At 34.6% G+C, this 9,956-nt stretch overlaps 1 pseudogene; it reads left to right on the forward strand.

Annotated features, from left to right (window-relative positions):
• Positions 1-861: 861 nt before the first annotated feature.
• Positions 862-1,810, forward strand: LOC129519764 (olfactory receptor 4F5-like; annotated as a pseudogene).
• The last annotated feature ends 8,146 nt before the right edge of the window (positions 1,811-9,956 follow it).

Genomic DNA, 9,956 nt, shown 5'->3' on the forward strand with positions numbered 1-9,956 from the left:
ATAATTGTTATTTCTAGAATTTAAGTAAAATTTTTAAATGATTATTGGGGAGCTGGAGTTTCTCTATGAATCAGAGGTGATAAATCTTACTACTAATAATAATCTAAATTAATTGTACACTAACTATATACAAAAACTGTGCAAAACACTTTACATTTATTACTCCATTTGAAATTCATAACCATAAGAATTGAATATAATTAATATCTACGTTTGTAAAAAGGTAAAAATAAGTCTTAAGAGGGTGACTCCATGTCCACAGGCTACATTCAAAACTTATACGTTACAAATTGCCTCACATAGTAAAACTATGAATGAGGATTGCCTTTGATAGGGAGGTTTCCAACAACTGTAATATAAAATTATTGTGATGGCTATGAAACCATTAAGAATACTTTTCAGAAGTGCATGTCATAAAACACCTTTGTAAATGTAAATATCATATAACATTGCATTTATTTAAAAGCAAAAATAGTGCCTACAGAATATAGACTGGGAGTTCAAGGGAAAAGAAGTTAAATGTAGGATGGTGGTATAAACAATCTGGCAGACAAAGTAGCATGAACAAAGGTACTTTTATTAGGAATAAGCCTAGCATAAGTGGAAATAACTGAGCAGACTTGAGTAACTGGACTATAAAGCATAATCAAAGAACGAGTGTGATATAAAAATGGAGAGTTTAGATTGTGTACAATTTGAAAGCCTTTATGATTTAAAGGCTTTTCTGTGCTTTATAGCACAGAAAGTCACTATATGAGTAAGCAGAATGACATAAAAGGAGACTAACTGAAATATAATAATTTTGACTTCCTTCTTACTCTATTCTCCAAGGTAACTACACCTTGGAGTTTATCGGCTGTTTCCTGGAATGAATCAATAAGTGACATGAATTACTCCATGGTGACTGAGTTCATTTTTCTGAGACTCTCTAATTCTCAGGAATTGCAAATTTTTCCCTTTTGTGTTCTTTGTTGTATTCTGTGTAGGAATTGTGTGTGGAAACCTTCCTATTGTCATAACCTTGGCCTCTGACTCCTACCTTCACTCCCCCATGTACTTCCTGCTGGCTAACCTCTCAGTCATTGACCTATGTCTGCCTTCAGTCACAGCCCCCAAGATGATTGCTGACATTTTTAGTAAACGCAAAGTCATCTCTTTCAAGGGCTGCCTTGCTCAGCTATTTATCCTTTACTTTTTTTGGTGGGAGCAAGCTGGTGATCCTTATAGCCATGGCCTTTGACAGATATGTAGCAATCTGTAAACCACCTCGCTACACTACAGTTATGTGTGGTAATGTATGTGTTGGCTTTGTGGCTGCCACATGGGGAACTGGCTTCCTCCATTCAGTCAGCCAGCTGGCCTTTGCAGTGAACTTACCTTTCTGTGGTCCCAATGAGGTTGACAGTTTTTATTGTGACCTCCCTAGGGTTATCAAACTTCCTTGTACAGATATCTATAGGTTGGATATCATGGTCATTACTAACACTGGCGTGCTCACTGTGTGTTCTTTATTCCTAATCATCTCCTATGCTATCATCCTAGTGACCATCCAGCAACACCCTTCAAACAAGTCATCCAAGGCACTGCCCACTTTGCTCACATCACAGTAGTTCTTTTGTTCGTTGGACCATGTATCTTCATTTATACCTGGGCATTCCCCATGAAGTCATTAGATGAATTCCTTGCTGTGTTTTATTATGTGGTCACTCCTGTCTTGAACCCAATTATATACACACTGAGGAACAAGGACATGAAGACTGCACTGAAATGGCTGAGAAAATGGCATGTAAACTCTAGGGTAAAGTCTTAAATATCTCATAATTGTAAGATAATGACATATGGTAAAGTTGGTGAATTACTTAGGAAACCTCATGAAAATCTTACTTTCTATTTCCATATCCCTTAATAATTATCTAAGAGGTTTCACATACACTGCCTCAATTTATCCTTTGACACTTTTGCATTTTATATTTTTGGATACAAAGTTGATATGTTTTTAAAATATTATTTCACTAATCCTCAGAACAGTGGCATAAATCTGTCAATATCTATATATTCCTCTGGCTACCTACCTGAGTGGTCCTGAGTGTAACTGATGGAAACACAGAAACTAGCCTGGTTTATAATTTTTTTTATGTAGGTGCTTGATTCATTTTCCCTAAAAACCTCAAGGAAGCAACTGCCATGTACCTCACTCTAAAAATTTGCTTAGTGATAATATTTATAAGCTAACTTTTAAGAGGTTTAGAAAAGAAACTCCTCACATTGTTATGGTTCATAGTTCCTCTCCAATCACTATAGCAACCTATAATCCATGAGTTCATTATCAGGAATGACAAGAAGAGTGAGTCTGCCAACCCAAAAGTTGCCTTATAGACACTTGACATCCTGTTGCATACAAGAAGAGCTCATTTGTAGTAAAAGATACTTACAAACTTGGCACAAAGTACATCATTTTGGTCCATCCCTGTTATTTTCCATGGTTAGCTCTTAAGAACACAGACTTTGAAGCCAAAAAGAGAAGGGTGCAACTCTACTTATGCATTACTAATCATGACTGCTCTGTGTTTCCACATGTGCAAAAGGAGGATAAAAATACCTATACACATGGTTATTATGAGGGAAATGAGACAATAGATACAAATCAGAAAAATAACACATTTTGTGGCAAATTATCAAGACACAATAAATATTAAGTATTATTATTATTTTTATATAAAGCCTAATTGTCAACAAACTAAACATTCTCAACCTTTATTTATCCCAACGTACTTGAGAAATAGGATACACATCAATATTAACAGATACTCATTTGAGGGCATCATATATATATATATATATATTATATTTATTTGTAAGCATGAACTCATGTTTCCACACCCTACCATCCCAGAAAGATGTACCAAAAATTCAAGATAAAAATTCAGGAAATATACACTTTCTTGAAAGCTTGGCAAATGGGTCTGAAAAATAGCCTCCACTCTCCAAAAAGTATCTCTATGTCAGGCTAAAATTGAACATTAAATATTCTAAGTAAACATAGAATGTAGTTTTCCAAAGTGAGGCTTGAATTAATAAATAAAGAGAATCAGATGATAAGAGAACTAAAATTATGTTTGCCACAGGGAAAAAAGAGAATAGAAACTCCATTAGCAGGTTAAAAACACATAAGAAATTAAGTATATGATAATGGCAGTATCTCAAATCAGTGGAGAAAGGCAGAAGCTACTAACATGATGGTAGAATAACTGGATAGCAGTACAGGAAATGATATATTGGACCTATTCCTCATGCCATATGCCAGGACAATTTCTAAGTGAATTCAAGCATAAGTCTTTTGATCTTAACTATGCAAATATTAACAGAAAACATGACTTATATCCTCATTACCCATGAATATGGTATAGAGTGATCACATTAACTATATCAAATCAATGTTTTAAATGCATGATAAAACCATGAGCAAAGTAGAAAAGATAAATGTGGTATTTGGAGAAAACTTTTACAACCCACATCACAAAGAATAATACCTGTAACCATAGAGAACTTCTTAAAAATAGCAGCAAACAAAATAAATGGACAAAACATGTGAACATACAATTGATATATAAGGAGATATAAATGATGCTTAAATATGTAAAAAAGGATTCAAGTTCTCTCATATTAAGATTATATGCAGAGTAAAATGAAGCTGAAATATCAGTTTCGACCATAAGTTTCACACATGAAACCGGTCTGACTTCAATAGTTAATACAAACTGTTGGTAAAGCTATAACAAAAGGGGCACTCAAATGCATTGTTGATAAGAATATAAAATGGTATTATCTCTTCACAATATTTATAAAATTTACCATGCTTCTGGCTTCTGATCCAACAATCCTAATTCTATCCTAACAAAACATTTGCAAAAGTACAAAATAACCAATGCACAAGTTTACTTGTGGCGGCATTGTTTTTAACAGTGAAAGATTGGAAAATGCCCAAATGACAATTAGAAACAAATGCATAAATCATACATAATAGAACATTAATGTACTATAAAAATTGCTGAGGAATATCTACAAATAACTGCTCTGGATGCATCTACAAGGTATATGTTAAGGAAAAAGAGTAAGTTGGAGAAAAATATCTCTAGGTTATGTTAAAATGGGGATACATATATTAGGTTTGTATGTGTATATATATATGTATGTAATTTATAAATAAATATTTTATAAATACTTCTGAAGTATATTTTTAATGATAAACCAAAAATTAAAAATGGTTTCTAATGGAGAGAGGAGGAAACAGGGCAAGAGAGGGATATAAGCTAAATTTTTTAGAATATGTCTTATTTTATAATTTTGACATTGAAAGCATGTAAATGTTTTTACATATTTAAAAATGAAATTAAATCAAAAGAAAAATCACCTAAGTCATAAAATGAATCTCAAAAACTTTCAAGATTAGCACCTTAACAAAATCTGTTCTCTGACCACAATGCAATTAAATTAGAAAGCAACAACCATAAGATATTTAGAAAAGCCCTAGTATATTAAAATTAAACATCTTATTTGTGAACACTTTCAAGGAAGAACTTACAAGGGAAACTGAAAGTATTTTAAATTGAACTATAATAAAATTATAATATGTCAAAATTTGTTGTGCAACTAAGGTAACTTTGAAATTTATTACTTTAATACTGATTTTTTTAAGTTTTAGAATACATAAGTTTCTCACTTAAAATGTTAGGAAAAAACAAGTAAATTAAATACAAATAAGCAAAAGAATAGAAGTATTACACAAAAGAGAAGAAATAAATTATTGACAGAAAACAAACACAACATAGTAAATTTATGTATTAGGTTCTCCAGAAAACAGAACCATAGGTTGTGTGTGTGTGTGTGTGTGTGTGTGTGTGTGTGTGTGTGTTAATTTTAAAGATCTAGTTCACACAGTTGTGGAGACCTCCAAATGCAAGAACTGGCACACTGGAGACCCAGGGAAGAGTTGATGTTGCAACTTCTGTCCAAAGACAGAAAAGCCAGCCCATATTACAGGGAGCAGTCAAATTTACTGGAAGTCTACTGAATTCAATGTTTCTCTCATCTAAAAAGTACCTTCACGGCAACATCTAGACTAGTAGTTTGACCAAATATCTGGGTTAAAGTGCCAGTGCCAAATATCTGGGTTCAACTGCATGTTGATGCATAAAAGCAACCATCACAATTAACTGAGCCAAAAATTGAATTCTGAGTTATAATTAGAAAGAATATACCTAATTTTCATATCATAGACCATTAACACACACGCACATGCACACATGCGTGTACACACACACACACACACACACCATTAAATCATTTGTTTTGGTTGGAACTTAGTTTTCCTATTTTTATATGCCTATTTTTTTCATATGAACTAAAAATTGTGAATAGTGAACTGCATTGGTTCTAAGTTCCATTATCTTCCACTGAAGAGTAGTGATTCTCTTCCTAGCATGCAGTTAATGTGGTTGGACTATGTTTGAAATTCTGCTTTCCTCATATGACTAAACACTTTGATCCTATGAGCTGTGACTTTTCACTAATAATCTCAAAGTCAACTTTGAGCAGTATAGGGAAGAGCCAAAAATTTGGGTGAAGTTCATTATCAAAATTTTGGACAATCATTACCAAAACCCCTCCTTTTTTGACCTCTCATCTTTCAGCCACTCACTCCGCAAAGTCCCAAACATCATCCTCTGATTTTGTAAACTTTGAGAAAACAATTTTCTCCTTAATTTTCAGTGACTTTACGCTGCATGAATAAAGAATTTCCTCAGGTAAAAAGCTATATAAATTTTTCTTTCAAGGGATGGTTTCTACTCAATTTCTGCCTGCTTTGAGTCACTTGCCAGTGTCTTCATATAGTTGCTTTCCATATTCTGCCCAAACCTTATAGTTGATATCTATGACAATTTTCATTTAATATAAGCTAGTCTTCCAAAACTTAAGTTAAATTCCCTCCAGATATAGATTTTGAGACATACTATACTGGCTAAGTATGAATATTACCATAAATCACTTAACAAATATAAACTTTTCTTAAGATAGTTGAAGTCAGACTCCTTTCCCTATATTATACACAAAAATTAATTCCAGTGGATAATAGACATAAATATAAGAACTAACAATATACAACACTGAGAAAAACGTAGAAATAAATCTTTATGATGTTGGATTAGGCAAGGACTTTTAGATGTGACACAGAAAGTAAAAACTACCAAAAAGTAAAATAAAACTAGACCTTCATCAAAATGAAATACTTTTTTTGCTTCAAAGGTTACCATCAAAAAAGTCATAAGACATAGAAAGGAAGTAAATTAGCTAACTATGTATGATAAGGGCATTTCTTAAAAAAAGATCTGAAATTTCCAATAAATAAATTAAAAGATGTTAGATATCATTAACCACTAGAAAAATGCAAATCAAAACCCCATTAGGACATGATTTCACATATATCCTATGAAGGCTCTAATCAAAAAGACAAATTATAACAAGTGTTGAAAAGGATGAGGAAAAAATGAAACCTTTATATGTAAGTGGGACTATAAAATGCATATGATTTAGAAAAGTTTGTCAGTTTCTCAGAATGTTAAACATAGTGTTACCATATGACCCAATAATTCCATGTTTAGGTATATGTCCAGAGAAATTAAAACATATGTCCATACAAAAACCTATAACAATAGAACTTATTATAAAGCTATGAAAGGTAAGACAGTACAATATAATAAAAAAATGTGACCATTAAAATAGAATGGTGATCCCTGAAATGGGACTTATGCATAAATGAAACTATGACAAAGTTCCAAATGGCATTATGAGATAAAAAATAACTATTCAATAAATAGAGATTGAAAAACAGGATTCTAAGAAAGCAGAATAGAAGTACCCTAAGCTCATGTTGTCCTACACACATAAAGGCAACAACTACATCTCTTGCAACTAACTCTAAAAACAACCTGAAGACTGGTAAACAACAGATCTTCCACAGTCAGTCACAGGGAGAGGACCACACTGAAAAATTTAGGCAGGAGGGCACCTGGGTGGCACAGTTGGTTAAACATCTGACTCTTGGTTTTTGCTCAGGTCATGATTTCAGGGCCCTGGGATTGAACCCCATGTCAGGCTCCATGGTCAGCATGGAGTCTGTTTGAGATTCTCACCCTCTCTCTCTGCCACTCCCCCCATACTATCTCCCTCTCTTTCTCTTTCTCTCTCTCTCTCTCTCTCTCTCTCTCCCTCCCTGAAATAAATATTTTTTTTTAATGTTAGGTAAGATAGAGATAAAGCTGGGAAATAAACTCCCAATGCAATGAAGAACAAATGGGAAGAACACCACAAACCAAAGGGAAATCAGACCTCTGTTGGGCATCCCCAAGTCTGGAGGCCTATAGTGGAAAGACAAGTTCTCAGAATGTTCAGGCTTTGAATTTTAGCTGAACTTAACTCTGGGAGCTTTACATATCAATGGGGATTAAGTTCAGGAGAGCTAGTGGGCTATAAAAAAAAATTGTGTTTTCAGCCTTAAAGAGCCAGCATGCTAAATAACTTGGCCTAAGACATAGTAAAGAAGCAGCAGCTTGAAAAGCACTTGTGGTATGTATAAAGGAAACTTTTTTATTATTTTTTTATTGGAGTTCAATTTGCCAACATATAGCATAACACCCAGTGATCATCCTGCCAAGTGCCCCCCTCAGTGCCCATCACCCAGTCACCCCAAAACCCCCACCCACTTCCACTACCCCTTGTTCATTTCCCAGTTAGGTGTCATGTTTTGTCACCCTCACTGATATTTTCACTCATTTTCACTCCTTTCCCTTTATGTATAAAGGAAACTATTGACTAAACAGAATGTATGCCAGAGGGGCAGAGATCTGAGGGAGATTTCTCTAAGAACAAAAGTGCTGGTGGGCCACATTTTTCTTGCCATCTCCCAGACTAGATAGCCAGATACTTGTGGAAGCCACGTCTGACACTCTCCACCTACCTTGATAGCACCATGTTCCCTACCCCAGTGTCTCCCTGTATATCTTCCCTAACCCACAAGCCCACCTCAATAGGCATCCCTTCAAAATTGACTCCTGTCCCACCACACTCGCAGGCAGTCCCAGCTGGAACCAGCATCACCCTAAGGTGACTTCTACCCTGGGAAAGAAGAGAGATAACCATGCACAAAAATGTGCCTACAGTTTCTGAAGCCAAGCCTAGCCAAGCCTATATGACTACATAAGGAGAAAACCCACCCTTCAATGTGCCTGCAACTATGGCAGAGAGGCTAATTGCAGACAGCTAGGTTGAGTGCCCACCCCACATATAAGCAAACCCAAACAGTGCAGCCAGGCCTCTCAACAGTGTAGGGAGCAAACCCTACTCAGTGCATCCATAGCAGGGTAAATGTGTCATTGCAAACAGGTGGGCTGAAAGTCAACCCCACCCTCCAGCATGCCTACAGGAAGCTCATCCACAACAAGAAGGTAGATGCAGCCCCAAAAGGAACCCAACTTGAGTGCCTAGTTCTGGTGAAAAGGAGGGATTATACTATAGGATGCCATAAAACCCTTTCTATTCAAGACTACTAATTTCAAAAACAGAAGATGTAGCTGACATGTCAGCTAAGTAGAAACAAATGCAAAATGTGGAGACAAAGGAGCATGTACAAATGAAAGAATGAGACATAAATCACAGAAAAAGAGTAAATGAAACAGATAAGCAATATGCCTGATAAAACGTTCAAAGTAATTGCTCATAAAGCTACTTAATAACTTTTAAAATGAGTGGATGAAATCAGTGAAAACAACAAAAGATAGAAAACATAGAAAATAATCAATCAAAGTAAAAAGTAAAGAATAAATACATGAAAAATATACTAGAAATATACTAGAAAAACATACTATAAGGAATCAACAGCAGATCAAAGGATGCAGAAGAATGGATCAGTGATCTGGAAGACAGGGCAATGGAAAGCAACCAAGATGAACAGCAAAAAGAAAAAAGAATAATAAAAACTGAGAATAGGTTAAGAGAACTCTGCAATATCATCAAGCATTATAACATTCATATTATATAGATTCCCAGAAGGAGGAGAGAGAGAGAAGGGGGCAGAAAACTCACTCAAAAGAAAAAAAAAAAAAAAAAGGAAAACTTCTTTATGTTGTGGCAGGAAACAGACATATAAGAACAGAAAGCCCTTAACAAGATGAACCCAAAAAGATCCACACCAAGACATATAATTATTAAAATGGCAAAAAATTAATAATAGAGAATCTTTATAGCAGCAAGAAGGGGCCCCCTAGGTGGCTCAATAGGTTAAGTATCCAACTCTTGATTTCAGCTCTGGTCATGATCTCAGGGTTGTGAGTCAGGTTCCACCTTGGGCATGGAGCCTGCTTAAGATTCTCTCTCTCCCTCTGCTCCCACTCTTAAAAAAATAATAAATAAGCAAAAATAAAGCAGCAAGAATAGAGAAAACCAATTACATACAAGGGAAATCCCATCGGGCTAACTGCTAATTTTTCAGCAGAAACTTGGCAGGCCAGAAGGGAGTGACATTATATATTCAATGTCTGGAAAGGAAAAAACATATAATCAAGAATACTCTACCCAATAGTTTATCATTCAGAACTGAAAGAGGATAAAGACTTTCCTCATATAAAAAAACAAACAAAAACAAACCAAAAAACCTCAAAGAAGTTTATCACTACTAAGCCAGCCTTACAAAAATAATACTAAAGAGAATTCTTTAAGTGTAAAGAAAAGGCCATAGCTAGAAGTAATAAAATTATTAAAGGAAAAAATTTCGCAGGTAAAAGCAAACATAATAATTATCATTTCTAAAGCCAGTATAAAGGTTAAAATAAAAAGCAGTAAAATCAATTATATCTATAAAAATTAGTCAAAATATGCACAAAATAAAATTTGTAAAGTATATA

The sequence above is a fragment of the Nyctereutes procyonoides genome, unplaced genomic scaffold, assembly GCF_905146905.1.
Source record: "Nyctereutes procyonoides isolate TBG_1078 unplaced genomic scaffold, NYPRO_anot_genome, whole genome shotgun sequence".
Classification (NCBI taxonomy): Eukaryota; Metazoa; Chordata; class Mammalia; order Carnivora; family Canidae; genus Nyctereutes; species Nyctereutes procyonoides.